The sequence below is a fragment of the Fukomys damarensis genome, unplaced genomic scaffold (genome assembly GCF_012274545.1).
Source record: "Fukomys damarensis isolate Sample0158 unplaced genomic scaffold, DMR_v1.0_HiC HiC_scaffold_30, whole genome shotgun sequence".
Classification (NCBI taxonomy): domain Eukaryota; kingdom Metazoa; phylum Chordata; class Mammalia; order Rodentia; family Bathyergidae; genus Fukomys; species Fukomys damarensis.
In genome coordinates, this window is record NW_022900942.1 from 7,893,559 (window position 1) to 7,902,845 (window position 9,287).

Below are 9,287 nucleotides of genomic sequence, written 5' to 3' on the forward strand. Positions count from 1 at the left end.
TACAAGACTGCTTCCATTATTGTTCGTATTCTCATATTAATTCCATTCCCTTCTTTCCTATACGAGAACGCAACCAATTCCAAGGATATTTATGTCCATAAATGAATGTAAGATGGAATAAAAGAAAATAGTGATTTTTTAATGTTTAAAAATCACAGGAAATGACACACTGCCATTATTCCCACTCAAAACACTGCCCCTCACTTCCGACACGTTTATCCCCTCATTCCTGTCACGTTCTGAAGCGGTTCCAGAGGCCCTTACTCTTGAGTGTCTCTAGTTGTGCTACCCTGGCATCCCCCACGTCCTGAATCGATTCAAAACACCTTTCATGGTCGCTTTGACTTTGGAGAAGAGCCAGAGGCTGCACAGTGCCAGATACAATGAATAAGGTGGGTGAGGAGACTCCTTCATGCTCTTCGGAGCCTGCTCGTCCACCAGATGTCACTTAGCAGCAGCGTTCACTGCGTTCTTGATCACACCTCACAAAGACTCTTTTGAAAGAGAACTTCCAGAGCTGCGCTAGAAAGCGGCAAAAGTGGCAGGATAAGTGTTCAAAGCAAGGGTAAGGATTTTGAGGGGGATTAATGGCAGTGCGTCTTTTGTATTAGTACACGCCAGGGTTTTTGATCAGCCCTTGTACATGGTACTTTTCCTCTAGAAGAAATGCTCTCGTCTGCATGAGCTGGGGCCTAGGCTGTGGGTTGAGCATTATCTTCTGCCGCTATGAGTGACACCCAGGTCTCAGTGGAGGCTCTGAGAAGAGGCCACTGGCCTGGGCACCAGGAGCATGCAGGGACCCACACTGCACTCCTACAAAGTAAACAAAACAAAAGTAGATTTTAATTAGTGTCTTTGTGGTCGAATATTACCAACAAAACATCTCTCCATTTGATGAACTCAGGAGTATTTTGTAACTATAGATTTTGTTCTATTACCTGGAATAACTTTCTTTGGAAGGTGACATCTTTAACATATATACATGTATATATACTCATATATATATATATATATATATATATATATATACACATGTATATATATATATATATGTATTAATGTGGTGGTTTTGTGCAAAAGTGTTTTTTCATAATATATGTTTAATATTAATAATTTTATTTTTTAAATGGTAATGTTGAAGAAAATATTTTAGAGTTCTTGGTAAGTGTACACCTAGGTGCACAGCTGAGGGAATTGGCAGTGGGTACAGAGGGTGAAATGAGAGAACTGTACTCCTTCTCCCTCAGTACTTCTGACCCCAGGAAACCAGGGACAAAACCAAGACCGCAGGGCACCAGAAGGAAATGGCATGATCCTCGTGTTGGTGCAGAGCTTTTAGACCCCCCTGGTCAGCACACTGGAATGGGTGCATGGATATCCTCTAGGCCATGAGGCTCTTGGGACCTGGGCACCAGGTTGTGCTGTGCAAGGTTGAAATTTCAGAACCAGATTTTGTTACTAATATCTGCATGAATCTCCCCACCTTTCACAGAAATAACCAGAAATAGTGAGGACCAGAAACAGTGTCGGTTCCTGTGCTGTGGGAAGTAACATGAGGAGAGTAGTGAGTCCAGGTACGTGTAGGCCCAACCTCACAACTTGCAGTGTGCTATATTCTAGGTTTTTATCTCCCCTGCCTCCAAGCCCATACTAGATTGAGCCTCTCTCATATTCTAGGAGAGTGCTGTGCTATCACTGAGCTACAAGCCCATACCCAAGCTATTATTTTTTTTAAATTTTATTCAGACCCTGAAGGGAAGGAGAGTGATGACTGAGTTGTCAATGGGACATCACAAAATTACCAACTGATGCAAGAGTAGGTGTGTGTGTGTGTGTGTGTGTGTGTGTGTGTGTGTGTGTGTGTTTAATTTCAGTGCCTGTTTCTGCCTGGAAAGCCAGTCTCAGGCCTGTCTGGTAGCCATTGTCTTGGTCCTCACAGATGGCACAGCGGTCACTTCACTGGCAGTTTTCCACTTGAGAGTTGGATGACCTTGCTTGGAGGCAGTCAGAGCCATGATGGTCAGAGTTTCTGATGGCTTGAGCTCGTTCAGTGCTCTCCCTGACCTCCACCTCTGCAGTGGAAGCAAACCAAGGTGGATGCTATCGCACAGCTCGGCACCTGCCCTCACCTCTTCAGGGAATGTTACTTCCTTGTGTTCTTGGGCTGGAACCTTGCCACACCTCTCCTTCACTAAATCTACCTTCTCAGGGAGACCTTTCTGAACTACCCTGGCATCTAGGCTTTCCAGCCTCCTTGACGTCATGCTGCTTGTTACACTCTGGAAACACATGCTAACCTGCTTGTTTCTTATGCCCCCAGGGTAACATGAGCCTCTTCCACTCTGAGCTACCCTTGGTACACTCAGTTTTTTCCTTTGTATCTTCCCTGCCAGGACTCCTCTGTAGAGGCCCATCCTGTACCCTTTCTTTAGCAGGAATGTCCAGTCGGTGGGCCTTCCATGTCTTCGCTGCCCACCCTGCTGACGGGCATGCCCTCTGGAGCACTGAGTGCAGGCACATGAGATGACATTTAGTCGTGTGAGGTAGATGAGGCTGTGCATGCTTCAGAGCAACCTCTCCACTTCTGAACCTTTCCATCCCTTTTCTCGCGTCTCTGGATTTTTTCAAAGTGGGCACGTGCAATGCTCTCTAATTCCTTATTCTGGCAGTAGAGAGGAAAAGAGTAGCATCCCTAAAATGGATCCTAGACGTGCCCCAAGGTCAGAAGGAAGGCTTTGTGTCAGGCTGACCTTGTCTACATGGTGTGCTCTAGCCAATGTGTGGTGATACCGAGACCACAATTGGACAAATGGTCTGGAGGTCACAGGACTCGGTTTCAGATGCTCATGGAAGTCATCCCCAGACAGGGTAGCTGAGGGTCTAAACATGTGCAAGTTTCCCAAGGAGAGAGCATCTGGGGCCAAACAATGGTCACTACATGAAACTCACACTATAAATCATGGACAGTGTTCACTTCCTCTCATGTCAGGGTGGTTACCAGTGTAAAGTAAATCCTGTGGCATTGACTCTTATGAAGGGGAATGTCAAGTGCACTGGAGTGCAGCATTCATTCACAATCCAGCTGCTTGGAAGACGATGGCTAAGCCTTCTTTCAATGATGGCACCATCTGCACAGCCCTCCAGCACCAGCCAGCCCCCTCTCTGCAGCTACCAAGGTCTGCATCCCCAGGAAGCTCCGTGTTGCTTGGGCATGACACTGAGGCAGGCTGGCATGCAACTTTGAACTTGAGATCAATAGGATGCTGATCTCCAGTTCCCTTCTATCAGATCCCAGAATCAGAACAGTGCAGCTTGCACAGAAGCTGGCCAAAGCTCAGTCCAGGCTGGACAGGGAGATGTGGGCTACCACATGTGTTCTCCTGCCTGTGGGATCAGGAGATGGATGTCTGTGCATCCTGTTTGCCCTTTGGAGGTTCCAGGGTGATTAAGCATTGTGTAGTGCAGGTTTCAGTGTAACTGGGACATTCTCTTCTCCTCCATATGTATGCATACATACACATGTATGCATGTATTCATATATTTAGGAGATTTAACTTATGACATTTCATTATAGAAAATTAATAGTTGCCACAATCTAAAATATAGCAGAAGTTGAATTTGATTCCAAGAAAAACAATTTTAAAAGATAATCAAAACATTTTTAAAATAATAAGTAAGCGAATAATTTATAATGTTTCTAAACACTGAATCATTTATAATTGTGTGAGAAGGTAGAACTTCCTCCCACACCAGTAAAATTCTGCTTGTTGGAGAACAGCTGATTAGAACCTGCCCAGCAAAGAGGTCCAGTGCTTTTTGCTACAAAAGCCTGACTTGCAGGCCCTTAGCAAAACCTGGAACCCATGGAGGCTCTGACAGTGACACCTGTACATTTCTTGGATATTTTAGGTAAGTGTGTGTCAGGATAATTTTGTTCCTATTAATTTCTCTTTTTAAATATGCTGCTGGCCTCAGTGTCCTTTGGGGACTTTAATAGCTATAGCTCTACATCTTTATTCTTTGAGGCTGGCTCATGAGGAGATTGATTGAAAGGTGCATTATCTGCAGTTAAGAGCTGTAGAGCTGAGCTACTGTCCAAGCTGGGGATGGTGGCACCCCACGAAAGCAAGCAGGGGTAGTACTGATGACTAGCCTGGTGTCAGCAGGGACTCAGACACTCAGGTGTGACATATGGCAGTACTTCCTTACCTGGAGATTGAAAGCTTATTTGTCCTTTGAATAAGAAATTCTAGTTTATACCTTTCAGGGGTGGATGCAAGTTCTCATTTCTTTCACAATAACTTCTATATGTGGGGCCCAGCTGAAGCAATCAGGAAGCAGCATGTTTTTGTTGTTGCTGCTATTTTGTTTGTTTGTCTTGGTACCAGGGATTGAACTTGGGTCCTTGCGTTTGCGAGGTAGGCGATGGAACCACTGAGCTACAACCCTGGCCCAGAAAGTAATATGTTTATAAACTTCCCTGCTGTGGGTATGGGCTCCACATTTTGTTTGAAAACTTGTTTCGTTTCTTCTGCTTCTTTCTTTGGACAGAATGAATATAGTACCCTGGGCTCTTTGTGAATGTATACAGCCACAAATCTTGGATGAAATAAAAGGACAGTGACTGAGAGTTCTGATATCTTGTCTTTCTCCTGGAGGTGGAGTGAATCATCAAAACCTTAGTGTCTTTGCCTATATGCAGAATTTTCAGAAACAAATGATTATTTTTTGGCTTCTCAGCAATCAATCTGGTAATCAAGTTCCCTTCATTGTTGAAAATTAGTAAGAAGTAATTCTTAATTTTACAGCATATATAAATTGAGAGGAGTTTGGAGGAAGCTTAGCAATGAAGATGGTGCTGGGTAAAAATTAAAAGGGCTTCTTTCAACTTTATCTACTGCCTCAGTAAAGTAGTCCTTTCTGAATTTGGGCTTTCTAAATCTGTGGTCCTCACTTTAGGAAGACCAGAGGGGGGAGTGGTTGATACTGTGGATTCAAACTAGTATTTTCAGAATATCTATATAAATACATTTTTCAGAGCTGATTTGAATAATAAATATAAATCAGAAACTTTCAAAATTCTGTTAAAATACTTAGACACATGAAGTGCATTTGGACATTTAATGTATGTATATAACCTTTTTCTCTACCGGAACCTGGAAATTTTGTTTTGAAGTTTAAAGGGCATGAGGTTAGAAAGCTCACTCTTGCTTTCAGCATGTGTGTAGCTTAGATATTTGGTTTCATTTTCCCGACATATTTCAGACAAACCACATCTTGTGGGCCTTCTGTGGTCTCTGACGGTACAGAAAGCTGTCCCTTGGAGGAGCAAGGGAATGCTTCTCAATCTTGGCATGTAAATTAATTGCTAAATCACAATGCAATTTCTATGGAATTGCATCTGAATGCAAGGTTAATAATGAATGAATTAATCAAGATTAATTTTATTATAATGAATACCAAAGGATCTAATGATGATTGGCTGCTTCTTCTTGAGAGCTGTCTCATAAATATTCACATTTTTGGAGAATACCGTGACTCGAATCACGTATTTGAGGAAGCCTTTCCTACATAACTCTGCAAGCCACGTGGGGGGAATTTCTGCAGGAATTTCTCATTTAGGAATTAATTTCCCTGCTAGGCTTTCCATCCCTGGAGCGGGTCCCCAGCTAATGAATTGTTGAGAAAAATATGTGAATTTTATATTTGGAAAATAAAGGTTCAGTAGGAGGAGGGGCTCTTTCTAGTCACATTTTTTCATATTCAATTAGCTTGACACATTTAAGAAAATTAATTCAAAATGATGTAAGGTGATACATTGGAAATTTCAGGATATCATTTCTATTTGTGTTAGTTTCTATTGTGTTTCTGTTTGTGTATTATTTCTATTTGGTTGTATTTTGCTATTTTTTAAATGTAATTCATTCATATATGAAAACTTTATATCATGTTCAAATCAAATATAAAAGTGCAAGCCAGGTGTGGTGGTGCACACATGTAATTCCAGCACTTGCGAGGCTGAGGCAGGAGGATCGCTGTGAGCTCAAGACCAGCCTGGGCTGCATAGTGAGTTCCAGGTCAGTCTCAACTATACAGTGAGACCCTGTCTCAAACCCCCCAAAAAAGAAATATACATACATATATGTGTGTGTGTGCACGCACACACACACACGTGCCTGCAGTGTTCTCCAAAGGAAAATTTTTCTATATTTCCTGAAGTAAAGCTGAGCATATTGATAAATATAGCATTGGGTTGAGATCATTGTGCGGGAATAATGGTAGTTTTCTGAACCGAGACCAAAGCAGTTCGTTTCTACTCAGTCTTCATCTGCTGGTCCATCATTCCCCGTGTCTTCCCAGCCTCCTGGAAAATGCTTTCCACATGGTCGCCACAGCTCCCTCTGAGAGCCAGATGGATGAAAGTTCTCTGCCATATTCCATTGTCAATTCATCTGATGTCATTCGCTGTCACTGGATACTTTCCGGTTCCCCAAGGCTACCTCCTTTGCTTTACTTTGCTCTTCCTTCTTTCCCGCTCTCCCTCTTCAACTTCACTCATGGGCTCAGATCACTGGCTTGCTCCTTACATAGTATATCTTCTCTGGGTTTCACTTTCCTCCTTCCTCTTTCCCTGTTTTTGTTTTGTTTCCACACAGAGCCTTGCTAAATTGCCCAGGCTAACTCAAACTTGTGATCTTCTCTCTTAGTCTCCCAAGTACAAGCCGGTACCACCATACCCGATTCTTTCCCTGTTCTTCAGGAAGAAACAACATTATATAGGAGCACGAGTTCAGTTACTTCTATTTGATGCTAATGGGCAATATCTTCCTAGACATTCTGTGGGTCTCAATGAGCAATGTCATCCTTGATATCTGCTTCTCTGTTAGTATCTTTCAAGGGCTCCATCACCCTCCATCATGTTTGAGACAGTGATGATGATCAAGGGAAGTTCATGAGCCCTGGAGATGCCCAGCAGCACTAGAACCAGATGTAAGATGTCTGGTGAGGACAGTTTTCAAAACCTGCTCCAGCTGCTGCTCTTACCGGTTTAGATCTTCAATCAGTAGCGTCCACATCTTAGGCAACTCTGTTTCAGCAGAAGTCCATCCGGTGTTCACAGTAGTTTCCCTAGTTACTTGTGGTTACACCAAAATTTAGCTTGAGTTATTGTAAGTTTTCATATTTCATGATTTCATGTATTTGTGAAACATTTATTAATTTTCATCCTCCAAAGAATGCTATGATCTCATATTTTTAAAAGTATGCTACTGTTTTGAAATAAGCCAAGACCCTGGTGCATGTTAATACATTGCTTGCAAAATAATTATTCATAATCACTGACTGCCAAAAATTTTGCTAGGCAAGTCATATAATTATCTCTTATCCTCACAAAAGTCTGTTTTTAGATCCTGGTTTACAGAGAAGAGAGGGAAGAGAAGAAAAGCCTTGTACCTCACACAAGGTCACAGTAACAAGCAGCCAGACTTCTAATCCATCAGTCATTTGAAATTCTATGCTTTTTTTCCATTGCACAACACTTGCCACCTGTCATAGAGACTAGCAAACAAACAAGTAAACAAATGCACTTTTACCTTAATTAACATCAACTCTCCTGACTGTACTATTTACAATCACAAAATTAGCTTGCTTCTCCAAATGATCCTATGCTTGAGGAGATTAAATAAAGTGTTAATAAACTAGTTCCAGAGTTTAATTCTTTTCTAATCAACCAAGATGTGGGTAGTGAGCATTCAGACTTCAGATGCAGGATTTCCTTGTCCTCCTTTCACACTTTTTAGAGAGATTTCAACAAGTTCCACTTGTTTGCCCATTTGTCAGGTAAGAGTATAAATGCATAGCAGTTCAATGCTCATTTGAGATTTTATATTTTGTGCCTTTATATTTCTAATGAAAAACTGTATAGAAATGACTGTATGAAGTGACTTTTTATATATAAGCAAATGATTCTTTCACCGAGAGGAAAGCAGAGTAAGAATTTTAGAGATTTGCATCAGTAATAGTAAGAGTGCAATGGTAGGAGAGATTTGGTCATAAGGTGCTTTCTATTACCCTCCAGAGAATGTTGGTTAGTTTAATTTTAGCCAGGTAATTCGATCACAGTGACCTACACAACCCATTAGATGCTCCGCACCATCATCCCCTTCTTCCAGCCTGTGTAGCTTACATTGCTGGGAAATTAAGGGAAACATGTTTTGTGGCTCAGGCAGTCCAGATATCACCCTTGCATTTTATTTCTACAGGTAACTAGTAATTCTCCACCATGGGTTCTTTAGAATTGACATTAAAAGCAACTTAAATTCTAATTAGAAACAGTCTAAGAACCTGACAGGCCCACTTTTGCAGAATTCCTCCTCCTCATTAAAATGAGATTTAAAGCTAAGTAATAGGTTCTGTCACCCTCAGAAAACAACCTACTTTGGAATGTTCTTTATTACAATCAGAAAATAGTTTCCTGGCAAAGTCAGGTGGGAAGAAAAAGAACTAGTTTTTATAGAGTCCCTACTCTAGTTGAGGCACCCATTTTAGAATCCACAACCACCAAGTTAGACTAAGTTAGAGTTGTCACTTCCCAGGTAGGAATGTAAGGCTCTATGAAGTTCCCAATAAGCTATTGTACATTGTTATGTTATATTCTACCCACAGTAGTATATCATCATGCATAGGGCAATACTTCTGCCTTACAGGGCCTCCAGAATCCACATTCATTCCAAGATACATGAATCAGGAACTCTCCTGGTTTTAGGTAGGAAAAGACACAATGCACAGAAGTAGTGACTGTCACAGACTTTGGGAGGGCAAAGCATGGGTTGTTCTGCAGGAGATGCAGGACAGAAGATGGTTGGTGTAGCTAGACACTAGAACACATACACACAATAGCTTGTGTTTACATATTGCTTTAGGCATTTTACCAAGTAATGTGTGTGTGTGTGTGTGTGTGTGTGTGTGTGTGTGTGTGTGTGCTTTGTCAACATCAAGGCACTTTTGAAGGTTGAGTAGCTCTACATTTGATGTCAGGGGTCCAATTGTTACTCCGAAAAAAATACAATTAATACTCAAAGGATGTCCAAATAGTCTAGAGTGTAGAGAAAGAAAATCTTGACAAACACTTTCTTTGAGCACCAAATTGTTCAAAAACAAAAGTGTTCGTGAACTGAGGTACCACTGTACTTTTTTCAGATGATCAAATAGATTCAGTGGTATTTTACTGGAGAAAATGTCTGGAGGTCAAAGAGAAGCATATTAAGCCAATAACTTTAAAATGTCAG

The 9,287-nt window shown here is 41.5% G+C and overlaps 1 long non-coding RNA gene across 1 annotated transcript; it reads left to right on the forward strand.

Annotated features, from left to right (window-relative positions):
• The first annotated feature begins 433 nt into the window (after nt 1-433).
• LOC104849247 lies at nt 434-7,567 on the forward strand. Its single transcript, XR_776708.1, has 3 exons — nt 434-565; nt 1,493-1,574; nt 7,396-7,567. It is a non-coding gene; the product is annotated as an uncharacterized LOC104849247 (long non-coding RNA).
• Nucleotides 7,568-9,287: the final 1,720 nt, after the last annotated feature.